At 42.3% G+C, this 26,436-nt stretch overlaps 1 protein-coding gene across 10 annotated transcripts in view; it reads right to left on the bottom strand.

Annotated features, from left to right (window-relative positions):
- The window catches only part of PHLDB2 (pleckstrin homology like domain family B member 2), a 236,338-nt gene that overhangs the window by 209,422 nt on the left and 480 nt on the right, over nucleotides 1-26,436 (bottom strand). The gene's annotated exons all lie outside the window — the stretch shown is intronic.

The raw sequence follows: 26,436 nt of genomic DNA, 5'->3' as shown, positions 1-26,436 counted from the left end.
TTTCTCATTTGAAGAGTGAGGGCTTTAGGACCAGATTATTTCGTGGATGACTTTTAGCTCTGAAGAGCTCTGTCTGTAATACTGTTGTGGAAGAAGTGATTAAGGTGGGGGAAGGGAAAGTATAAAAGCATGGAAGCAGCCACTTTATCAGGGCTCCTGGAGCCATGACTTCGCGTTATCTTCCTTCACTGGTGTTTGGGTTCATCCGGGTTTTTTGCTCACTGCACCCTGAGTGCCAGCATCACCGTTTTCTCCCGCCACCTCAGGTGTCCATCGTCAGTTTAGGGCCCTTCACGTAGGGGCGCTGGCGGAGGGAGCCGGGCGAGGACGCTCGCTGCCTGCGCATTTCCTCCATCCTCCGGCTCGTTCCCCTGGACGCTGGAGGGTGTTGGTTTGATGACCTGTGTAGGCTTTTCAGTCGGTGATTCTGCAAGTCCTCCTCAGGATTATATCACCCAGGGATTAACACGTTCTCACACAGCCAGGACAATTTAAGGCTTGGAAGACTGAATCTGACTCATGAAAAGTAAGGGGAGTTACAGTTCAAGTCTGAGCAAGCGGGCTTTATTTCCCGCTGTTTGGGATCCCAGGTATCTTGTTGCACAACTCTGGGAGGTGCCCATCTGCTGTCTTCCCTATTAAAGGAGTCCCTGGAGCACAGTTTTAACACACCGTGGTAGGAGTAGCGCCCCCTGGAGCCGAACGATGCTACTGCCCTGCTTGTGATGCTTCGAGTACCTTCATTTCAACTCAGAGAAGTTAACATCATCTGGAGGCTGAAAACTGAGGGTTGGGGAGTACTTTCATCATGGTGCCCTTAGAAAACCTGGCAGAATTCCATATCAGCGTGCGTGTGTGTGTGTGCGTGTGTGCATGTGCGCGTGCGTGTATGCGTGCGTGCGCGCGCGTGCTTGTGTGCGTGTGCGTGTGTGCACTCAGTTGTGTCCGGCTCTTTGCGACCCCGTGGACTATAGCTGTCCACCAGGCGCCTCTGTCCACGGGATTTTCCAGGCAAGAATACTGGAGTGGGTTGCCATTCTCTTCTCTGGGGGATCTTCCTGACCCAGGGACTGAACCCACATCTCCGGAGTCTCTGGCATTGCAGGTGGATTCTTTACCACTGAGCTACCGGGGAAGCAAGGACAAAAATGGGATTGACAAAGAAGAGAGGCTAGGTTGGAGTTGGGAGTGATGAGTAATTTCTAAGTCCAGACTGCTAACCAAGTTTACCACCAGACACAGAAAAATGTACAGACGACTATTTTACTCTACATTCTTTGACTTTATATGTTATATAGTGAAACTCTTGGCTGTTGGAGTTATTTTGGTCAGTTGTATGGAATAAGGTGGTTACAAGTGGTTTCAGGAGTTAATGGATTTCTTTGCTCAGTTTCCATGTGACCAGTTTACCATTTATAAAAACTGCTATTTCCTGGCTACCAACCAATGGCCAAGAACTTCCCAAACATGACTTCATTGAATCCTCCCAGTAACCCTTTGAGGTAGGTGTTATTATCCATCTCTATTTTATAAACAGAAAGTTGGATTTCCAAGATGTTTATAACTTGCCCAAGATCACACAACTTAAGTAGCAATGTTAGTGGTCAAATCAGATTTGTCTGATTCTAAAGTTGTGCTGTTAGCAGAACACCAAACTGCTTCCTATTTAGGCATTATGTTTTCTTGAGCAAATATAGCCATAATTGTTTGTTTACTGGCAGTAGAAGTAGTGACAGTAATGATAGCAACATATATGGAGCTCATGTGCTAGGAACTGTCCTAACACTTTATAATTTATCTAATAATTAATCCCTTGTTAAAGCTTACATTGTAGAGTCGGGCCCCATTTATGGATGAGGAAGACGTGGAGAGGTTGAGAAACTGGCCCAAAGTCACTCGATTCACTGGTAAGGGGAGGAGCTGGCTCTAAGCCAGAAGGTTGGGCTCCAGAGCCTATGCAGGCCATTGGAGACTAGAGTAGGTTGTCAAAGAGGTAAGTCATTCAGTGGCTTATCAGAAAACCCATTGTCCTGTTTAGACTGGTCTAGGCTTGCATTAGGCAGAGTTTCTGAAGAAGAGATGGCACTCTAGGAGAGAAAAGCGCTAGTGAGTCAATGAGAGAAATCTCTAAGTCCTTGGTTTTCATTGCCTGCTTGGACAACACACCCTGTTACAGGCAAGGTCTTAGAGCCAAGGGCAGCTCTGCGGTCCTGCCTTTCCCTGGGGGCGCCCACGGCAGTGCTGGCTGGGGGCATGGGGGAAGATGGGCCCGTGGAGTGACACAGCCTGCGTCCGGAGAGCAGGCAGTTTTAATTTTCCCTCTTCTCTTGTCATGTAGATGGATGTCTCTCCTTTTTCAGAAAAGTGAAATCAATTCTCGAGAATTCTTAGGAAATAGAGGGTTTTGAATCTGCCATGCTTATGAATCTGCTGAGAGCACTGGGAAGTGAGGCTTCTTTTTTTGCACATGAAGTCATATTTTAACCGAAACCAAAAGGAAAAAAAAAAAAAAGAGAGAGAGAGACTTGAGAGTCTGTGGGGATCAGAGCTGGGTATTGTGTTACAGAAATTTTCCATTTCAGACACAAACTACATACAGTGGTATGTGGGCCAAAAAAGGCAGAGAGAGACTCCAGGAGGGCCTGAAGAAATAATGCCTCCTCCTTTAATCCCAAGGAGTGTGTCCAGATTCTGGGGGAGGGCTGTGCAGAGGGTCTGGATCAGATCTCACTCAAAAGTCTGGGATTAGAGTGATGATGATGCCAGCTGCATCACAGAGCTTAACTTCTCAGAGCTCCCTAAAATGCAAGCGTTAATTTCTCAGTGACTTGGTTTCCAATATCTGAAAATGAGACAACACCTCAAAATTTGTTGGGAGTAGTAAAAATGGTGTGAATAGTGGTATGATAAGGCTAGTTATAGTATTATTAAGCAATACTTACGCTAACAATGATTGAAGCCTTATATGCATGAACCACTGTATTTAAAGCTTTCTAAAGATTATCTCATTTAATTCTCTCAACTTGATGAGATCAGTAATATTATTTTTTGTAAATTTGTACCTGAGGAAACTACAGTTTAGAAAAGCTAAAGATTGACTTGAACAAGCTCATAACTTTAAGTCGTGAGCTTGAGTCTCAAATGTTAGTCTGGCACCTATGAATTGACACCTATCCTGCCTCCCCAAGGAAAGGCCAACCTTGGCCCCCACTGCTCTGGTCCCAAGCTAAATCTTGTGGGAGCAATAGGGGACATCACTCGATTGATAATGTGTTATGTTGACCAGCGCCCCCCGCACCCCCCCATCCTGTTTTTCAGCAGTGCTCCTTTCAAGTTAACATGGAAGCCCTATTTTAAAGAAGTGTTGGATTGGTTTTCCAGGAACATAAACTGGTCTTGGTCCCTTGAGCTCAATTCTGAAATGCGTATTGCCTCCAGCAGTGCTTCTTATGGTTGTTCAGTATCCCTAAGCAGCAACATTGGCATCACCAGGAAGCTGGCAGGAAATGTAAATTGTCTGCCCCTGCCCAGATGTGCTGAGTTGGAAACCCTGAGGGTGGAGCTCAGCAATGCATGTTTTAACAACCCCACAAGCTGGTTCTGATGCAGCTGAAGTCTGAGAGCCACTGGCCGCTGGGGCAGATGAAGGAAAGAGTTAAATCAGGACTAGAGGTCTCTGATTCTTAACAGCTGCTAGTGACTCACTCTCCGCAGTCATTCCCTTCTGGGTTTCTGTCCTTTTTAGGATGAAGGATTTGCTCGCATCCCATCATGTGTGAAAAATTACATCAACAGTGTCCATTCCTTTCTGAATCGATGTCCATGAGGAGACTTTGAGCTTTATCCCCTCCTGTGTGCAACATAGCCCCCTCTGTTTTTAGAACCACTTGCTCATTTTCCAGTCTGGATGATTAACTTCAAGTTACCATCATACCAGAAGCAAAAAATAAGCTGTAATGAAACTGTGGTTCTAGGTTGAACCGAACGATTGCAAATTGGGGTTGTGTCTCCAAATCTGCTTATTCCTGAAGGTTCTGAACAGTGCAGCTACGTACAAGCCAAGGGGCATCTGGTCCCCCCTCTCCTCCCCACCCTGCCTAAAATTGGTGACAGAGAGTGAAGCAACTAAAGCTGAAGATGGGGAGAATCGTTGCTTCAGTTATTTAGTACAAGCTCTGACTCAGACTTGTTTGCTTCCCAGGATCACTGGTCCCACATATCTCTCAGTGGGAAACCTAAAATTGAATACACATCCCAGAAACAAGAAAATGGGATAGGTTTTCTTCCCTATAGTTCCTTCTCCTGAGACTGGTGTGAGATGGGCCTCCAGTCCAACACAAATCTGCCAATAAAATTAACTCTGAGTTTGCTAGATTGTTTGGAGAAGGAAATGGCAACCCACTCCAGTATTCTTGCCTGGAGAATTCCATGGACAGAGGAACCTGGCAGGCTACAGTCCATAGGGCCGCAAGAGTCGGGCACGACTTAGCTCTATCTTTCTTTACTAGATTGTTACAAAAGCCCTTCTTGTTATCTGAGATACTACTTTTCCTAATTGAAAAAATAGTGGGAAATTCTGCTTGACCTTGCCAGAAAATGGAAACCATAGTTATTGATGTGACCTGTCTTTGGGATAGAAGTACATTTTCTTTTATTTCAACAAAGGTTTACTAACATTAAGTTCTGGTTGAAGGGGTTTCCAGAGTCCCTCTTATATCTCCAAATAAGGTAAAATAAGAATTTTAAAAATGTGAGCATGGTTTCTGTTGCCAGAAACTGTTTTTGAGTTTCAAAAGAGTTTCGCTCAGCACTTTGGGCTGCTATCTGGTCTTCTTTTAATTCACTGCAGACGTACTGAAGAATTTAAGTCATGAGCACAAGTTAGCAACATGCAAATGAAGGCAAGATGTGTTACGGGTTTAAAACCTGACATAGTGGGAGTGGAGACTCAGCCTAGCAATGCCCTTCCTGAGAGCCTCTGACAGAGGTGTCACGGCTGCAGACTGAATTCAGTCAGGGAGAGCAACACTGGGGCTGCTCTGCCCCTCCCTGGCTGACAGGCACACAGGTTCTCTGCCCCTCAAGACCCTCACCTTACAGATTGCGTGGTGTTTCTCTCATGAACCCACAATAAATATTTTACCTCAACATAAAATTTTGAACAACAGGTTTGGAGAGAGAAAAATCCAAGTCCAGTGTCCTACATTCTCTCTTAATAGCTGTGTGTCCTTGGACAAGTAACTTAACCTCTTTGAAACTACTTTAAATAAGTAGGGATAAAAATAATCACCTATAAATTAGGGACAAAAATAATCACTGCAAAGAGTTGCTATGAAGACTGATTTGGATAATGTCTAATGTTGGCATTTAGTAGCAGTTAGTGTTATTTTTGCCATCTCAAATTCAGTTGGTTCAAACAGTAAATTTAATGTTTAAACAAATATTCCCTGATGCTTATATATATATATATATATATACATATATATATATATATATATATCAGTTCAGTTCAGTCGCTCAGTGGTGTCCAGCTGTTTGCGACCCCATGGACTGCAGCATGCCAGGCCTTCCTGTCCATCACTCCTGGAGTTTACTCAAACTCATATCCATCGAGTCAGTGATGGAATCCAACCATCTCATCCTCTGTCATCCCCTTCTCCTCCCGCCTTCAATCTTTCTCAGCATCTGGGGCTTTTCAATGAGTCAGTTATTCACATCAGGTGGCCAAAGTATTGGAGTTTCAGCTTCAGCATCAGTCCTTCCAATGAACACCCAGGACTGATCTCCTTTAGGATGGACTGGTTGGATCTCCTTGCAGTCCAAGGGACTCTCAAGAGCCTTCTCCAACACCACAGTTCAAAAGCATCAATTTTTCGGTGCTCAGCTTTCTTTATGGTCCAATTCTCACAACCATACATAACTACTGGAAAAACCATAGCCTTGACTACACGGACCTTTGTTTGCAAAGTAACGTCTCTGCTTTTTAATATGCTGTCTAGGTTGGTCTTAACTTTTCTTCCAAGGAGTAAGTGTCTTTTTATTTCATGGCTGCATTCACCATCTGCAGTGATTTTGGAGCCCCCAAAATAAAGTCTTTTACTGTTTCCATTGTTTCCCCATCTATTTGCCACGAAGTGATGGGACCAGATGCCATGATCTTAGTTTCCTGAATGTTGAGTATTAAGCCAACTTTTTCACTCTCCTCTTTCACTTTTATCAAGAGGCTCTTTAGTTATTCTTCACTGTCTGCCATAAGGGTGGTGTCATCTGCATATCTGAGGTTATTGATATTTCTCCCAGCAATCTTGATTCCAGCTTGTGCTTCATCCAGTCCAGCATTTCTCATGATGTATTCTGCATATAAGTTAAATAAGCAGGATGACAATATACAGCCTTGATGCACTGCTTTTCCTATTTGGAACCAGTCTGTTGTTCCATGTCCAGCTCTAACTGTTGCTTTCTGACCTGCATACAGGTTTCTCAAGAGGCAGGTCAGGTGGTCTGGTATTCCCATCTCTTACAGAATTTTCCACAGTTTTTTATGATCCACACAGTCAAAGGTTTTGGCATAGTCAATAAAGCAGAAATAGATGTTTTTCTGGAACTCTCTTGCTTTTTCAATGATCCAGAGGATGTTGGCAATTTGACCTCTGGTTCCTCTGCCTTTTCTAAATCTAGCTTGAACATCAGGAAGTTCATGGTTCATGTACTGTTGAAGCCTGGCTTGGAGAATTTTGAGCATTACTTTACTAGCATGTGAGATGAGTGCAATTGTGCAGCAGTTTGAGCATTCTTTGGCATTGCCTTTCTTTGGATTGGAATGAAAACTGACCTTGTCCAGTCCTGTGGCCACTGCTGAGTTTTCCAAATTTGCTGGCATAGTGAGTGCAGCACTTTCACAGCATCATCTTTCAGGATTTGAAATAGCTCAACTGGAATTCCATCACCTCCACTAGCTTTGTCTGTAGTGATGCTTCCTACGGCCCACTTGACTTCACATTCTAGGATGTCTGGCTCTAGGTGAGTGATCACACCATCGTGATTATCTGGGTTATGAAGATCTTTTTTGTATAGTTCTTCTGTGTATTCTTGCCACCTCTTCTTAATATCTTCTGCTTCTGTTAGGTTCATACCATTTCTGTCCTTTATTGAGCCCATGTTTGCAAGAAATGTTCCCTTGGTATCTCTAATTTTCTTGAAGAGATCTCTAGTCTTTCCCATTCTATTGTTTTCCTCTGTTTCTTTGCACTGGTCCCCGAGGAAGGCTTTCTTATCTCTCCTTGCTATTCTTTGGAACTCTGCATTCAAATGGGTATATCTTTCCTTTTCTCTTTTGTTTTTGGCTTCTCTTCTTTTCACAGCTATTCGTAAGGCCTCCTCAGACAGCCATTTTGCTTTTTTGCATTTGTTTTTCTTGGGGATGGTCTTGATCCCTGTCTCTTGTACAATGTCACAAACCTCTGTCCATAGTTCTTCAGGCACTCTATCAGATCTAATCCCTTGAATCTATTTATCACTTCCACTGTGTAGTCATAAGGGATTTGATTTAGGTCATACCTGAATGGTCTAGTGGTTTTCCCTACTTTCTTCAATAAGTCTGAATTTGGCAATAAGGAGTTCATGATCTGAACCACAGTCAGCTCCCAGTCTTATTTTTGCTGACTATGTATATCTTCTCCATCTTTGGCTGCAAAGAATATAATCAATCTGATTTCAGTGTTGACCATCTGGTGATGTCCACGTGTAGAGTCTTCTCTTGTGTTGTTGGAAGAGGGTGTTTGCTATGACCAGTGCGTTCTCTTGGCAAAACTCTGTTACCCTTTGCCTTGCTTCATATGTGTATATATATGTATATGCCTATATATGAGTTGTGATTATGAATTATGATTTTCTGCCTAAAAAATCCCATGGACAGAGGAGCCTAGCAAGCTACAGTCCACAGGGTCACAAAGAGTTGGACATGACGAATGACTGAGCATGCACGCATCATACACTCATTGTGATTTCCTTCTCCAGGGCTTTTCCCAACCCAGGGATCAAACCTGGGTCTCCAGCATTGCCAGTCAAATTCTTTGCCATCTGAGCTACCAGGGAAACCCTACATACACTCATACATGAGACAAATATATAATAAGAAATAGATATGTAAAATCACATTTTTACTCCAGACAGCTCTGAAAAGCAGTAAGTTTTCTCTTTTCTTTCTTCCTTGAACTTCACTGTGAACTCAGGAGACATACTCCTAGCATTACATCTTACATCCTGAGTGATGCTTACAAGCTAAAGATGGCCTAGACCCCACATTGGTAAGACCCACTGGCAAAGTACAGGTTGTTCCATCTGTCTTGCTGGTGTCTAGCAGATCACAAAATCACTTTCATGGTTTTATCATGTTTGCTCACTCACCCACCCTATGGATTCAATCCTATGAAAAATGTCATGGCATAGATTATTCAAGCCATGCCTACAGTAAAAAATGTATTTGGAATCTAGTGTTAGGAAATAATTTAATGACACTTTGTTGTTTCTAGTAAACTCTGATTCTGGTATTTAAAATATATAAACTCAAAAAGTCAAGAAATAAACTATTGATGTCATAATATTACTGTTTCTGTTTGTTTTGTAAATGAACTTCTTATTAAAGTGTCTCACAAATTCAGCATTAACAAAGTGGGGATTCTGTCGGAAAAGAGCATGGTAGAATTTTAGAATATGTTAGGATATGAATACAGGCATTTCTTTGGTTAAAAATTTCATATACATGTATACACGCTGAACTTCAGAAACTCCCACTGCCCAGAGGAATGCAGAGGGAACCAGGGCATGAAGGGGCGGGGCTGGGGGCTGGTGGAGAAGCATTAGGTCATCTGCTTCTCCCTGCCACATTGAAATTATCCCCCATATGGAGGTTTATGTTTCTGTGGTTTGCTGAGGACTTGAGCTAGTTTTAAGTAATTTTCTTCAAGGTCCTCTAAGCCAGTTTAAAATTATTTTGTGAGCAATTCATTCTATCACATGCTTTAGCAAAATGTACCACAGTCTAATAAGCATCTGGATATGTTCTTTGAGATGCAGCTCAGAGTCTCCTTTCCTCAAATTTCAACTTTCTACCTCGTTGCAGCAAAATACATTTGCCTCCTTGATGTTTAAATGTTTCCCAGGCACCAAGTGTTTCGAGCCAGTCTTGCTATACAATCCAGAAAAGACTCTGAGATTCATGGTCTATGTCTCCAGCCAGAGGTTTTACAAAATGAATTGAACATAAGGTGGTAATAAATAGGTCATGAAATGCTTGAGGGTTACAGCTTGTTTTGTTCTTTGCTTCATTTTTAATTCAGCCAGTACAAAGTATTTTTTGAGCGTCTATTATGTGAAAGACACTGGGTCAGGACTCTTTGGCCCTGGACCTTGCACAAGTTTTCTCTTCTTGTTCTACCCCAGGGGGATTACTATTTGTCTTACACACACCACACACACACAGACCATCTTCGTCTCCATCTGCTTTTTTTCTTTTTCCATTTGGTATTTGTTTAATGTTTTACATTCTGAGATCACAAGATTGACTTAGAACAGTTTTTCCCAAACTTCCCAGTTGAAAATTATCACCTGAGGTGTTAAAAACAAGCAAATAAATAAACAAAAAATACAAGCAAACAGTTCTTGGTGCATCTGAGCCAGTGTAAAATTATTTAAATATAAATAAAAGGGCTCATATATTCCATGACTCAATAGTGTTGAGGAAAAGACCAGGAATTTCATTATTAGGAGTTAATTCTGTTCAGCAGATTAGTCTGGGAGGAACTGGAGGAGGAGATGATCGCCCAGGTCTTTTCTACCTGTAACAGGTCACCCTTCAGACAATCCTGATGACTCTTCTCAGAGGTCTTGGTTGATCAATTCCACCAGCTCTCCTCTTCAGCTTCTGACCCTTATTAACCTGTTCTTGCCTTTGAACTTCCATAGCAGCTCTTTGCATTTTTCAGCAGTTTCTTTTTACACTAACTGCTTCAATCCCTTGAACTTTCATGTAAATCTTTAATTATGTTTTAACGCTTCAAAAATTTTCATGCCTACTAAGACTATGGTGGACTCCTTAAGAGAAGGGGCAAAATTCTTCATTTGTATTCACAGAACGCTTTGCACTCAGGAATGAGGTTTTATTTCTAATTTAATTTTCCCTTTAAATATTAATATCTCACTGCATTGGTAAAGAATATATCTTTTCATTCCTTATACCAAGACGCATACGATTTGGGAACCCTAGTTTTAGTCTAGCTAGTGCAGCTGTTAGGTACTCATATAACCCCCTAATCCTTTATAAAAACTTAATCAGACAGCTGGCTTGATAATATGCAGTTTCAATAACAGCCTCTGTTGAGGAAAATAATATTCCATTGTAGTAAGTCTTGCAGATTGATGATGTTTCTCTGCAAAAAAAAAAAAAAGGTCTAATGGACAGGCAGGCTTTCTCTAAACTGGAAATCAAGCTACAAGCTGAAAAAAAAAAAAATCACCTTTAATTTCTACTGTGAGATGGAAGTGTATTCTTTGGATTTAGCAACTAATGGTATCTTTGTTATATTAATGGTTTAATTAGACAGCTTCAGGGTGGTGTAACAGCTCTCTAAAGGACTTTTAACAAGGACGCTATTGTTAAAGCAAAACAGCTCTTTCATTTGAGCCATTAAAATTATAGGGGGAAAAATGAAAAATACACTGGCAGCTTATTTTTTAGTTCAGCTGCAACTTCTCCTGTTTAATCACCAAAAGCCTCTGCAAGGCAGTTCTTGTTTATACAGCAGTTTGATCTGAATCCTTGTAAAATTAACATAGGTTGACAAATTAAATTTAGCACCACCACCCTCCAGGATGTTGTAAATGTAAAGGAGACTAAAGTAAACACTGGGAATGTTATTGCAACAGGGCAGTATGAAGTCAGACCCCATAAAACATAAAAATCTTGCTTATGAATATAATTTAGTACAAAGAATATCAACAGCTGACATTAATTATTTTTTATATATACCGACATCATCTTTTATACATTACTGTGAAAGATGTACTTGTTTCATCACAGATTTTTCTTTTTTAAAACCAGAATTGACCAGAGATCTCTACTGGGTTCTTGAATTAAGCAGTTCAGTGGATTTGTACTATCACAGTTTAAAATCTTCAAGAATTCATAAAGTAAGCATCTTACATTGTTTGTGGTTAATTGCACTAGAACATTTAGCCTCTCTGAATTTGTCCTTTTTTGGAATTTGCAGCTTATGTCCCAATAGAATTTAACAAGAAAGACTCCTCAGCCTTGTCTGGGTTCATTTAGAAGTACAAATAAAAAGACACTACAATTTTAAATGAGAAACTTCTGTTTAAAGTCTGACTTTGAAAGAAAGAGAAACTATATATTATATAAACGTAATTAATCCAACATACATATCTTCATTTGTAAACTGCTCAGTTTAATGAGAGCAAAGAGGTGATGACAAAGAGGGGCATGAGAAGTCAGCTCTGATAGAGACTCAGAAGGTAACCAAGTGCCCTGGACTTTCCTGATGTTTGCCTGCCCTACTGCCTGGGTCAGGGAATCTCAGTAGGGAAACCAAGGCCCAAAGGGCCTGAGGCTTCCTTCCCTAGATCACAGGTAGCTCAGGCTACCAGCTACACCTGCTTGAGTCTTCACTGGGGAATGCGAACGTCCAGGGGCCTTAGAGAGTCTGGTCGATGTTTCTGGTGGAGGTCGGGTCCAGGTGTGGCTGGCGGAGCTGTAGGGGCAGGTGTGATGCCAAGGCCAGCGTCAGCATCCCGAACAGACTGTCCTGAGGTTCCATCTTGGCTCTGCTTTGCCTCCTCTGTTTCCTCCATGTGCTTCTCCCTAGCCCTCCTAACCACTCTGCGAACTGACATACTTCCATTACGTTCTTTTTCTGCTTAAATCTCCAAAGTTACCGTCTGTTCGGGCACTGAGAACCCTGACGATGAGACCAGCAAGCTGGGACCAGAAGCTCTCCTGTGTCCTTGTGCCATAGATGATCAGGCTCTGGGGGCTGGGAATGGCCCAAGAAATCGAGATGTGTGACTAGCATTATTTAGATAAACTTTTCCTCACTCCAAGTGAGGATATTTGAGATTACACAGAAGCATGCAATCTAAAAAGATTAAAAAAAAAATAGAAGGAAATAGGAGGAAGCAAAAATAAAGACGCTGGCATTTGGATCAGATTGCTAAATGCATTACTTTATAGGGAGAAATGGAACTTGTGGGCACGTGAGAACACTCAGTTCAACCAGTTCTCACATTCTCTTCCCCGTAGGAGAGGCTTCCTAAGGACCCCAGTCAGAGGCTTCCGTAGATAAGATGATGGATATGGAAATCTTAGCAATGGAAACTCAGCTACCTTCAAGGGGTGGTCAGCAAAGAATGGTCCTTAGGCTCCTCTGCCCTGGCATTGCTGCAGCTGATGAGTTCTTGCTTTTGGCTCTGCAAAGTCTTTAAAATCTAAATATATTTGGAAGTCATTTACCTTATCAAAATGTTTCCCAAACTCCAGTCATTCATATGCTATCTTCATAATCCTGCTGTATTCATATACTACCTTTTTAAACTATTTCTTTTTAATATCTATGCTAAGTCACTCAGTCGTGTCTGACTCTTTGCTGCCCCATGGACTGTAGCCTGCGAGGCTCCTCTGACCATGGGATTTCCCAGGTAAAAATATTGGAGTGGGTTGCCATTTCCTTCTCCAGGGGATCTTCCTGATCCAGAGACTGAACCCATGTCCCTTATGTTTCCTGCATTGTCAGGCAGGTTGTTTACCACTAGCACCACCTGAGAAGCCCCTTTTAATACCTAAGTACTACGACACCTTTATTTTAAATAGCATGCATAAGGGTAAAAGCTTGCTCTGCTCCATCTTTTTAATGTTCATGAAAATAAATTCATAGTAGTAAAATGGTTAAATATCTTTGCTTTTCATGATGCAGAAAATTTATCAAGTAAGCTAGGATTTTGCCCTTGTTTAAAAACTTGTGCACAGAAGTTAACATTTCAGAGTCTTATCAACTATAAGATATCCAGATTTTGCTCTAACCCTTGATTTATAGTTTGGCTGAGCATAGATTTCCAGGTTTAAATCATGTGTCCTCAGACCTTTGAAGGCATTTTCCCAACATCTTCTATTATCATATTGTGATACTGATGAGAAGTCAGAAGTCATTTTAATTTATATTCCTTGTAGTTATTATTTTTCCTCTCTGCAAGTTATGTTCTTTTAAGTTTTGGCATTCTAAAATACCATAAGACTACCTAGATTGCTTTTCTTTTTAGTTCATTTAGCTGGAAATGAGCCCTTTTAATCTTAGCATCATGATTTCTCAGTACTAAGATTCTTTTTGATAATTTCTTTCTTTTAATTTTATATACTGTTTCTGAGACACTTGTTAGTTGGATGCAGGACTTCCTGGATTGGATCTCAGTATCTGGGAGCTTTATCATCAGTGTTTGGTCAGTGAAACCAAAGCCTTTCTGTGTGTTCCTGGTAGACAGTGTTTTAATACAAGGAATAAGCATCGGGGGCGGGGGGAGTGGGCAGGGAGTGAAAGTCTGTTGAATTGTCACTGACTAGCTCAGTCTGCGATCCCAACGTGTGTGATTCTCCAGATGCTCACCTTGAAGTTGCTTCAAATCTCATGGGCACCTTCTGCTCCTGCGTCTGCCCATAGCTGTCTCCATTGTTCCCAGGGAACAATGGCCTCTTCTCCTCTACCTTCCAAGGCACAGTTACCCACTCTAGGCTCTAATCTGAAACTCTGAGAAACACTGTTTCTGCTTCTTTGTGATGCAGGTAAGTCCTTAGCAGGTGTGGCAAAGATGCCGAGGGGACAGACGCGATCCAGCAGAGGACCACACTGGCAGAGTGCATCCCCTGAATCTGCCGTATACCAGCCTTGTGGCTGGGGCTAATTCCTTAATTTCTTGATGCTTTCATCTTTCCAGCTATCAAGGGGAATGGGCTTCCTTGGTGGCTCAGATGGTAAAGAATCCACCTGCGATGCAGGAGGCCTGGGTTTGATTCCTGGGTCGGGAAGATCCCCTGGAGGAGCATGGCAACCCACTCCAGGATTCTTGCCTGGAAAATTCCATGGACAGAGCAGCCTGGCAGGCTATAGTCCGTGGGGTCACAGAGTCGGACATGACTTTCATTTTCACTTTCATCTAGAGGGAATACTATCCCTAGCTACTTCAGAAGTTTGCTGGGAAGACTGAAATAATGGACACAATGGATGTAAATATGCATGTAGCGCATATTCAAGCAGTCTTAGTGTATGTTAGTTGCTGTAATTTTTATTATGATATCTAATTATCTTTTTTACTGCATCTCCATTCATGTCATTTTGCTCTAAATTTTGAAAAGCTTTTTAAATAATATTTTATAGTACATCTATTGATTGTTAATAGTAACAGCAATTTTAATCATTAAGGGAACTTTTTTATTCAGGCATTTCTTTTCTTATAGTGTTTTCTTCTTTGTTATTAGTTCATTCCTTTTTAAAAAAATACATTTATTTCAGTAAAGTATTAAGAAGATCAAGAGGTAAAATCTTGGTTCTAATTTGTCACTTTATATGGAAGTGACGGTATTGAATCAAAACCTTTGGACTAACAATTCTGTCTTTTTTGTGTTAGGTGGTGTGCTAAGAACTTTACTTTCATACTCTCATCTAATTCACCTCAATCTTAAGACATAAGGACACAGGTACTAATATTATCCCCATTTTTAAAGAGGATAACCAAGGCTTACAGAGGTCAAATGGCTTGCCGAAGGTCCCACAGCTAGTGACTGGTAGAGCTAAAATGTAAACCTGGATTTACTGATGACAGAGTTCAAGCTCTCCCACTGCTTCTGGATGGATCTCACTATTTTATTTTCTAAAATAATTTTATGTATTTATTTCTGGCCGTGCTGGGTCTTTGTTGCGGTACAGGACTTCTCTCTAGTTGCGGTGAGCAGGGGCGATGTCTAGGTTCGGTGTGAGGGCTTCTCATCGCGATGCCTTTTCTTGGTGAAGGATGAGGGTATGGCAGGATTCTTGCCTGGAGAACCCCCATGGACAGAGGAGCCTGGCGGGCTACAGTCCACGGACTAGCAGAGTCAGGCATGGCTGAGAGACTAAGACTCTCCTGTTGAGCAGCACAGGCTCTAGAGCGCAGCCCTCAGTAGTTGAGCCACAAGGGTTCTGCTGCTGTGGTTCTGGGTCTCTGGAGCCCAAGCTCAACAGTTGTGGCCTGTGGGCTTAGTCGCTCCGTGGCATGTGGGCGCTTCCTGGACCAGGGATCAAACTGGACTCTCTTGCATTGGCAGGCAGATTCTTTACCACTGAGTCACCAGGGAAGCCCTGGATCTCATCATTTTAAACGGCTGCACAGTGTCCTCAAATGCAAGTGCAAGTGTTTATCCAAATCCTCTCTGATAAACACTTAGGTTGACTTTTAAAACTTGCTGCTATAAACAAAACTTAAATAAATATCTGTGGACTATGGGAAAATTTTAATACACTCTTCCGTTATTGTCTAAAAATAAGTCCTAGAAGTGGATTTGTTAAGTCACAAATTGCCCACATTATATGGTTTAACAAGCTGCCCTTAAATAAGAGGTTGCAGCAATTCACACTTCCACCATTGCAGTGTGTGAATGTGCCTGCCCCACCATGCTAATACCTGGTGTTACTCAATTTTTGCCAATCTTATACAAAGAAGATGTTACTTCGCTCTTTAAATTTGCTTTTATTTCATTTTTGATGTGGCCAAACAGTTTTTCATATGACTGTAGGTCATTTGCCTTTCTACTTTTGTGAATTAGCAGTTCATTTCCTGCTCAACTTTCAACTGGGATATTGTCCTTAGCAGGTTTGCAAATACTCTAAGGACAGTCACATTTTGCCTGTTATTTATGTTGCAAATACAGTTCCCTGGGTCACTGTTTCTATTTTTACCTTTGCATATAAAATTTTTAAAAGAAGTTTTAAGTATTTATGTAGTCAAATCTATTCTAAATTAGCTTTTATTTACATTCTTTATTTCAGTGGATGAAGAATGAAACAAACAGGAAAGCTGGTCCATTGGAAGTTTGCTTTTTTAAATCCGAGTTTCTAAAAGAATCTAACAACTCAACCATCTCTTGGCCCAACTTCAGGAAACCAGTGAATTATTTTAAGATGACAAAAGTTTTCACTTACACACTAAATATTTACCTAAGCCAACTTAAGAAGGATTTCCAACCAGGCTTGGATGAAAGCTACTAAGCTTGCCTTCCAGCTTGTATCTTGCTTGAAATGTGTGGTATTCAAGTTGGAGTTGGATATGGGTGTTAACGGAGGCTGTTGGGGTGGGTCCTGGGTGGGTCGTCTCTATTCTTTAACTATGAGCTTCCTTAAATGGTGTCCACTGCTGACATCAGAATCCTCACCGCCATTTCTACAGTGCTTGGCTCTTCGTTGCTCAAAGGATAAATGCCATTCAAATCGTGACGGAGTTGAACTCAGATTTATAACACTACTGTTCACCAGGCAAAAGCCCCCAGGACTTGGGAGGGCAAGTGGGACCTGAACCGCACAGAATGATCTCAAATTAGGCTCCAGGTTCAAGGGCTATGAGTTAGGCACAGGCTCTGATTCAGGGTTCTAAAAGTTCTCATCTTTTAATTAGAAGCCTCCCTCTGGACCCTCTTACCTGCCTTCTCTGGGCAATCAAAACTTCCTTAGCATGCCTACCACAACTGTCTCCCTTCTTGTACTTTCTTCTCTTTAAGATACCAGACAAATTCTTGGAAAGAGGTAGCTTTTTCTTCAGAGTCTAAATTCTTAAAAAGGAAGAATGCAGATTCTAACTTCCTTTTCTTTGGAACACTGCTTGGACCTCAGCGCCTCTGCAAGTCTTCCTGAACCGCCGTCTAGAGCTGTTCTCCGTTGTGTTCAGTTGTCAGTGTCCTTGTAGCCTCACGCCAAGCCGCCTCGGCTCCTTTTCTGGTTCCTCTGCTCTATGAGGTTCTGGTCTTCTGGGCAGAACTGTGAGCGACTCATCTTTGCATCTGTAGCACTTAGCACTGTGTCAAGCGTACCTTAGGCACTCCATAAATGATCTATGCTAGAATGACGGATAATACTTGATTCCAACAGGTGGCTATGACCTTGGCTTGGGGCAAGTGGGAATTCTGGGAAAACGCATGTGAAGATAGTCATATCCCAGTCGGAGATGTATCAGATAGTGGTTTAAAGAGGGAAAATGGTGATCATCAGATAATCCTCTTTAGAGAACGGACAGCAATTAAGACATAGAGTGCCTAACTGTAGAAGAAAGGATTATGTCTGGAGAGGAAGCTAAGCATGTATGTAACCAAACAATGCTCAGACCACTGTGTCAATCTATCAGTTTACTTGAGTTTCATTAGTTAATCTTACTTATAAGATTATGTAAAATAAGATGGCAATGGTATTTAGCACGCCAAGAGTTACTTGAAGACATCTGAACTCCAGTATAATTAACCAACCCTGAAATTCATTTAGATATCTCAAAAGAATTTTTTACATGCCAAAGGTTCTTGTACTTTGCCTTTTCTAAAAATGATCAAAATATGTTGTAGCAATTTTAGAGAAATGGGTATGCTATTAATAGAAGTCTTTAAAGCCCTTGACTTGGACAGACATTTGCTAATTAATTCCAGAAATTACCCAAGTATTTAGATTTTGTGGAACCCACACCCAGAAATAGTGCAGACAAAAGATTTTCCTGTTCACAAAATTGATCTAATGCCTTTCTCATATTGAGATTATTTCCATACATTGTACACACACACACACACACACACACACACAGCTTATAGATTCTTTTTGTCCTGCTGCTATTACAGCAACACACTTGGTGCCTCCATGCCTGAAGATTTATGGGAGGAAAGTCTCTGTTCACAATACTGCCTTCTCCCTTTTGAGTAATGGGCAGTGAAAAACAGGATTATCAGAACAGTTCCCGCATGTTCTGGAAAGCTTCTGCTGGCCATGACCCTCCTTGCCTTCACTGTCTATCAGACTCTCAGGCACAGATGGGCAGAGTGAGTGATAGAGGGAGGTGTATATATGGCCAGGTGGCTTTTTGAAAGCAGGGAAACAGAGTTTCATATTGCTTCATGCTCTGAAATGCTTTTCCTCCTGCTAGAAAACTAGCAGGTCTAGAGACTCCAGTCTAGTAGTAGAAATTCATTCAATTCAAGAAGTGATACTGTGCTCACTGATTATAAAAAATAAAATAAAAAACTGTGACTGTTAAAAAAAAAAGACAACTGTTGTTTGGTTACTTGGTCATAAATATTAGAGGATATTTAAAATTGACCCATATTTCAGCACCTTGCTCACTTTTTTTTTTTTTTTTAACTTGATGTGAGTACATTGAGGTCTACATTTCAGCTAAATTTGACATTGACATTGATTGTTGGAATCATGAGCCATTTTGGCTCTTGGGCATCACTGACGGATAGTTCATGGCTGAATTGTGGATCTGCCCGCTTCCTGTCCTGCCTGAGCCGAGGAGACGTGGTGGGCAATCCAAAGGCGACTTTGGATGGTTTGTTTTGCGACTTCTAGAAAGTTAGTGTAGCTTATGTAGACTATCAGCTAAGAATTATTTATTGTGCTACCCATTCTTCTCCCCAAAAGGCTACCTAAGAAGAAGTCAATTAGATACTAGGAATAGAATCAAAACTGAGAAATGTGAAAACTCCAGAAGACCTTTGCTGAGAATAATAGTCACTTGAGGATGCTGCCAGGAAACTGGTCTATTCTGACTAAATTCAGGCCATTCCCTCATCACCTGGAAAACTACCAGATATCCCTTAGTGATTATAAATGCTGTCTTTCCCTCTCTCATCTTTAAAAATGAAAGAAAATGGGCCACAAAGTGATGCAGTCTCTGGCTGCTACCGAAACATCAGACCATTGATTCCCAATTTCTTTGAGTGTTTTTCTTGTTGGATCAAGGATTTCTGCCATTATTTACTTACGAGAGTGATTCTTCAGGGCCTTAGAGCTCCCTGGGCATGCTTTGTGGTGATGAAGTGACCCAGTGTGGGCTAGTATGCTACACACATCCTTTATGAGAACTTCCCATCATGCTTTGGTGCTTGGTGCAATTAGCAATTTCCTTTGAACAGTACTGCTTTGGGCGGTTTTCTCTCATACAATATCACAGTGAGCAAGCATTATTCTTTCTTTTTTATAGGAAAAGTAGAGCAGACTAAAATAACCTGAGGTTAAAAAAAAATCAGTGCTTGGAATAAACATCATAATTCTGTCAGTCATCCTGATGCACATTCATTTCTGCAAAATATAAGAGGAAAATCAGAACCTCTCCAGAGAAAACCACCCTTTTGGTTTGAGGCCTCGGGGAAGATCTTTGATTCATTCTTCTTCCTCGTTGTGCCTCCTTTTCATTACAATAGCCTTACATGAAACTTACAAGAAGAGACATGAGCACAGGCGTCCAGTTAGCAAGAACCTGGGTGAGTAACCCTGGGCAGGCTGCTGAGGTGGCGTAGGGAGGGGCAGGAGGTCAGAGATGCTTTCGGGACCCACAGCCAATGTAAAGCTCATCCCCAGCCCTGGACCGTTGTTCTGTGAGCTTCAGAGGAGGTGCAGATCTGTCCCTGAGTCTTCTGCCTTTCGCTTATAACTTCACCCCCTCCCCCAACACACACCGTTCCCTCTGACTCACTGCCACGCTTCTGTAACCCTGGGCAAGTCACGTCAGCTCTAAGGACCTCTGTTTGTTTACAGAGGGAGGATAACAGCCGTGACTGCCGCTCTCTGGAACTCACATTCATGACACGCAGGTGAGGTACAGCTGAGAGTCGGTGCCAGGGTCATAGCTGCATGGAGAATTCTGATGTGAGTCCCTGCCTTCTAGGTGAGTGGGCTCCTTCCCCAGGAAAGCTCAATGCTGGCCTCTCCAGTGTGTAACAACCTCGAGCTTACATCTCTGAGGTTTTTCACTGCCCCACCCCCATTCCAGATTCACTTACCTAAGAGGTAGGGATGATGGCTCCAGAGAGATAAAGATCATTTTTGTGTTTACTTTTTTAAAAAACGGGAGTAGCCTCGCTTTACAATCTTGTGTCAGTTTCCGCCGTATGACACCGTGAATCTGTAATGAGTGCTTAGTCGCTCAGCTGAGTCTGAGTCTTTGCAACCCCATAGACTGTACCCCGTCAGGCTCCTCCATCCATGGGATTCTCCGAGCAAGGATACTGGAGTGGGTGGCCATTCCCTTCTCCAGGGGATCTTCCTGACCCGGGGATGGAAATCAGGTCTCCTGCATTGCCGGTGGACTCTTAACCGTCTGCTTCACTAGAGCACATGTAGCCCTTCCCTCTTGAGCCTCCTACCCGCCCTGCCCCACTCCATCCCTCTGGGCCATCACAGCTCCCGGGGCTGAGGTCCCTGGGCCACACGGCACCTACCCACTAGTGATCTGCTTCACATGCGCAGGTGTGTATATGCCAGCGCTACTCTCCGCTCCTCCATCCTTCCTTTCCCCAACCGTGTCCATTTTTAAAAGAGCTTTCCCAGCTTAATTTCCCCATTTTTTCTTAGAAGACAGAATATTAAAACTAGAGGAGACATTCAGAATGATAAAAACTACTTTTGAAAAAGAGAAATTGAGGCCAAGAGAGCGGAAGTGACTTGCTGAGGGTTGTACGATTAGCAAATAATAGCAGCAAAATTGAATACAACCAGGATCTTTAATCTGCCCGGCCATTCTGTTCCCAGATTGCAGGAGGAGAGTAACCCTCAAGGCACCATTCCCCAGTCCAGCCACCCCTCCAAGACAGTTAATACTTCTAGTTTACTTTTTGGTCATCTCTGGAAATGCCAAAGGGTTTGTTTTTTTTTTTTTAATAAATCACTTTTCCTACTAAATTTATAGCCAATTACTAATTTACCATCACCAGTGAATATTTATTGAGCACGCGTAATCTTTAGAGGACTGTACACATAATTAAAAGTATATATATCCACACAAACAGACCCAAACAGGAGACTCCAAGGAGGCTGTGGTTTGATTTAAGACCTGCAGAAGGTTTACAACCTTCAAGATGACTTACTCTTGTTTCAAAAATAGTCTCTAACGTGTATCTGGGAAAGAGTAGGTGACAACTGCAGAAGTGATGAAGAACTGTTAATAAACGTTTGTGGGTCTTCAAAGGGAGGAGGTAGATGGTAAAGAATTGAAACTGAGTCACCAGCAAGAGAGGAGGGCCTGGCAATCCACTCCAGTATTCTTGCCTGGAGAATTCCATGGACAGAGGAGCCTGGAAGGCTACTGTTCATGGGGTCGCACAGAGTCAGACAGGACTGAAGCGACTCAGCACGCACACTCAGCAAGCGCTTTAGACATTGGCACCAAGGCACAGAGCAAGTCATGGTGGTGTCAGGACCAGGACGCCCACGCTGGGCTTTCAAGTTACCAACACAACTGCATTCTATAATATTATCTCTTCTCAAGGATACTTCCATTATGCAAAGAGGAACAAAAAGAGATGAATTTTGGTAGAGAACAGTCAGGTTTGGGAAAGTCTAGCCATTGGTTCTTGCCTGTATTTGAAATTCTTATTAAGGGAGCAGAGCTAAGTTTTGTGAAAAACATATGTTTGAACTTCAGGGTACATCTCCTTGGAATTGAGAGATGGGTTTTCCTTTGGTCAGAAAGAAACCTGCTTTCTGTAACATCTCTTGGCAGCCTCTGGCTTTTCCCTGTTCTTGCTACCTGCTCATGTACTAACCATGGGTCTTCAGCTGCTTCCCTTGTAAAATCTAATGAGATCATCACAAAACAGGCCCTGTGGATGACAGCCATCATTATCCGGAAATCAACAAGGGTTCCAACTAAATGCACCATATAAGACTTATCTTAAGAAATGAGTCCTTGAAAACATCAGCCCAGCAAAGACAGAAAAGAATTCTGCCTAGTTAGGGTTCTCTGCAGGAAGTGTTTCTGATATTGTTTTGGCTTTTTTTTGAGGGGAAAAAAACAACAACAATACTGGACTTTGTGGGGGTTACCTAAGTGCACAGTGAAACTGCAAATTCAAACAGTTTGAATCCTGTCCTCCAAATACAGAGGTCTTATGTGAAAACAATCTCATTTTCATTTTGCTTTCTGGGAAGCCCTCCAAGGCACAGTGAATTGCCAACTTTTTGTGACCTTTAGTTCCTTAGCTGCTCCCAAGGGAAAATTGACCTTGGAGCTGTAGAAAGGAGGGAAATAATTTTCAAGCTGGTGTAGAGCAAAGGGCAGAAGTTTTGTTTTTTCTGTTTTCTCATTGAACAAATCATATGGGTTATCCTGCACCAAGATTCTTAGCCCCTCTGAGGTCACAGAGATGAGGACAAGTTGGGGACAAAGATGCACGTTAATCCCACAGCCAGGATGTGGACAAGACTGCCACATAGGAGCATTTTAGGACTGAAATGAAGTTATAGGCACAAGAATTCCTCCTGTAACTTTAGTTGGCTTCTGTAGGTATTGGGACTGTACTTAGGATGAAATCTCAACCTGCAGGAGGACCTCCTCAGGTTTCCTGTGTGTGTAAGTGTTAGTTGCTCAGTAGTGTCTGACTCATTGAGAGGAATACTGTAGCTCACCAGGCTCCGCTGTCCAGAGTTCTCCAGGCAAGGATACTAGAATAGGTAGCCATTCCCCTCTCCAGGGGATCTTCCCGACCCAGGGATCAAACCCAGGTTTCCCGCATTTCCAGCAGATTCCTTACCATCTGAGCCACCAGGGAAGTCCCCTTAGGTTTCCTATCATTTGGCAACTGCTTGACCCGTGAGACATCCCTCTGGTCATGGAGTTAACCGAGAAAGGAATGGTGTACATAAAGAGACACCATGGGGGCTCTATAGGCCATACACATGTACACCGTCCCACAGGCATGGAATAGATTAAGGGACAGTGATTTGTTACCCCTTGCTTCTCTGAGCAAGAATTTTTTGAGCTCTTACTTTGCTCATAGACACATGGGTTTGAAAGGTTTTTGCCTTAGAGGCAGACTTTATCAAGTAACAATTAGTGTCTTCTTTCCAAAACTCAATGAAAATCTAATTAGAATAACAATACTACCACAGTGACCCTAGCCCCAAGCAGTCGCTATCTGAGTGGGTCTCTGCAGCCAGGGAACAGACTGTGTAGTCATTCAGCATTTTTAATTTCTGAAAATAGCTGTGTATTCCATTCCTACCATTTGTAAGCCCTAGGAATCCAGAGAACTGTTTGGGTAAAAGAAAAAAACAAGAGCAAAGAATTTGGAGTCCCAAGCTGTCCAGGACTTGCCTGCTGAGTGATATTGAGAAGGGCACTCACCTTGAATGAGTCTCAGGTTCCTTATCTCAAAGGATATCATTGGAAAATGACTCTCCTCTTACAGGGCTCTTATGAAGATTAAATAAAACCATATTGGAAAGTTTTGACATACTTAGCTTTCTCAAAGACAGAAATTTGACTGCAGAAATAAACTTCAAAAACATTCCTAGTATAACACATGAAAAATTTGTGTGTTACATTAAAATCAAGCAAACTAAACAATGTTTGTGAACCAGGAAAGAGAAACAATTTTCTCTCACAGTTTCAGAAAGAGGTTAATGGACTAACATGTGGGCAATTGTTTATGTGCATGTTGTAGTTACTTTTCTGGAAGAGAGGAAAACCACTGTGATACTGATTTTTATGCCTGTACAGGAGCAAAGACACCATGGAGGTGGAGGTGCCATAAATATGTACTCTGAGGATCCAAGCAAATAATTTAGAGAGGACTCCTGAGTCTTTTGCACTTAAAATACAAATAGTACAGATACTATTTGGTGAGTATTTTTCCCAGAACAGAGTGTAGAGAACATGGGTTTTGGAGTCAGACAGACTCCAACTTAATTTTACCTCCTCTCACTAGCTCTGTGACTTGAGCAAGTATGTAAATTTGTTAAAGGGATTAGATGAAAAAAAAAAAAAAGATAAAAGCAATAGTTCAATTCTTGGTCCTAAGAAGCACCAGATAAAGATGAAATGTTGCTATTTGTCCCTCTATTTCAGCTTCAACTTTTCTCTTTATCCTAGTATTCTAGTTAGCAAAAATGATAGTATGTGAGCAGAGTTCATGTGGGGCCAGATGCATTAGAAAAGGGCGTTCAGTGGACTTGGTGATGCAATCTCTGTTTTTAATGCCTTTGCTGTCACACTGTTAGGTATGTATGAGGCGGGTCAGTAAAAGAAATGAAACTCTCTGTTAACCAACCACGTCTCATGATGGCATTCTTTTACCTTGATCTTGTAAATGCTTAGGAATTATGGCTGCTTTGGAATGTCTGCCAGACAGACAATTTAATTTTTAGGATGTATCTGAAAAAATAGTGCAAGCCTCATTCTATCTACATTTCTTGGGTTCAGTTGAGTGGATATTAGCGAGGCAAAGTGAGATAGTAATTAAATCCTTGAGTTACCAGAGAAAGATTAAGATGGTGTAATTTCTTTCTCTCTAAATGGTGCAGATGTTGTACTTTGGTTGGGGCTCGTGAATCTCTGGAAGAGACAGGGGCAGAGACCTAGCCTGAGAATTGCCTAGGTTTCTTTAGGATGCATTCAGGACTCCAGTGATTGCCAGTAGGACTGGAAACACTTCCCTTTGCTCCTCCCCCACTCCTCCCCTCCCCCTCCTCAAAGAAGGTCCAGTCAACGGCTGGCCTCTTGGTTATAGTGGTACCCAGTGGGCCGGGGACATGGCACATCCAAGGGCCAGTGAAGAACCTCTGACTCTGTTAGTCAGCTTGCTTTCCCCAGTGACTCCCCCAGTTTAAGCTCCTGCATGTGCTTAATTCCATGACCACTTGGGGAACGCAGTGGGTTGGGAATGAGGCAAAAATGAGAACCCTGGCTCTCAATATAATAATTATCTTCTGAGTTCTAACTCCTGACATGTCAAAGGAATAATGCTGTCTATATAATCTAGTCAACCTCAAGAATAGTCTTCCACCACTTAATACAACCAATATGCATGAAGTGGGAAGAAAAGCTGGGTGCGCTCTCCAGGGGCCACCAGCATTTTGGTGTCAAGCCCGAGGCTTCTCAGAGAGGACAGGTGAGATGTAGCAGGGGACACGCGCTTCAGGACTGTGGGTGAGTCTGGCCAACGCCTTTGGAGCACTGACAGCCTCCTCCCTTTCAGACCACCCCCATCGTGTCTCTAAGGATCTGGAAACTGGCCAGACGTGCACTTCACATTTTACTGAGCATAATATTGTCACAGAAATCTATCAGTTTCTCATAACTCTTCCAGAACATTCCCGGGAGTTAGCCCTAGATTCATCCAAAATCACACATGGGGTTTCTGCCTGGGCTGCACTCTCAATGGCCTCAACTCCTGCCTTGAGTTAACCTCAGGAGCCACTTAAAACTTCTGTCACAAACCTCACAAGGGGATCATTTCAGTTCCAAGAATGCCTGACAAGAGTAGTATCCAACATTGCCTGGTCTCACACATGGCCCAACTCCTTCCCCAAAGGCAGTTCAAAAAAAAAAAAAAAGATAGGGCCTCCTTATCACCATGTTTCTGATAACTAAAAGAACCAGGAGCCGTTACACAGAACTGCCAGACATGTGCAGTGACGACAGGACAGTATTTCTAAGACGAGTGACATTCAGACCTGGAGAAGAGCGGGTCATGCTCACTAAAAATCGCGTATTTCCAGAATGTGCACTTGGAGGGAGACGGTCCATGCTTTTTGAGAATTGTGTAACAACCTCAGTCCCCCCTCTAGAATAGCTTATTCTAGAGCTAGTCTGTTTTCTCTCATAAACCTCCAGCAGCAGGAGATGCTTCTCCACAGCCACAAGCTCCTATACCTGAGGTGGTACCAGATATCCGGTTTGTGTGTGAATCTTTTTCACATTTGTTTATTATAGAGCTGAGAAGGGCCCTGTGACATTTACTACTCTGGGCAGGATAAAAATGTTCTCTGGTCTGGAAAGAATACAGGCTACAACTTCAGAGAAAGATACCTTCTATGCTGCCTCTTGTCTATTCTTTAGAGAGAATCACGCAAAGAGAATCAAACAAGGGCTTTGGCGATCCTGAAGGTAGGAAACAGCTTGGTATCAGTAAATGATTGACCTGCTGCCTGGGGTGATCAGCTTAGGTAAATAGGCTTGATTCTGCTCCAGCAATTTCCAGACTTTTAACTCCCTAGGTTCCAGAGCAGAGACGAGAACAGGGCCCTCTGAGAGACCTGCCGTTTGAAGTTGGCAGTCTGCATGGACAGTGTGTTCCTCAGAGTAATCGCTAACTGTCCTCTCTGGTGTATCTTGAATCCATGCAAGCAAAATTCTGGAACAAAGTCATGACCA

The sequence above is a fragment of the Cervus elaphus genome, chromosome 31, assembly GCF_910594005.1.
Source record: "Cervus elaphus chromosome 31, mCerEla1.1, whole genome shotgun sequence".
In the NCBI taxonomy this organism is placed as follows: domain Eukaryota; kingdom Metazoa; phylum Chordata; class Mammalia; order Artiodactyla; family Cervidae; genus Cervus; species Cervus elaphus.
Note: the sequence above shows the minus strand (reverse complement) of the source record. Positions and strands in the feature narration are given on the sequence as shown.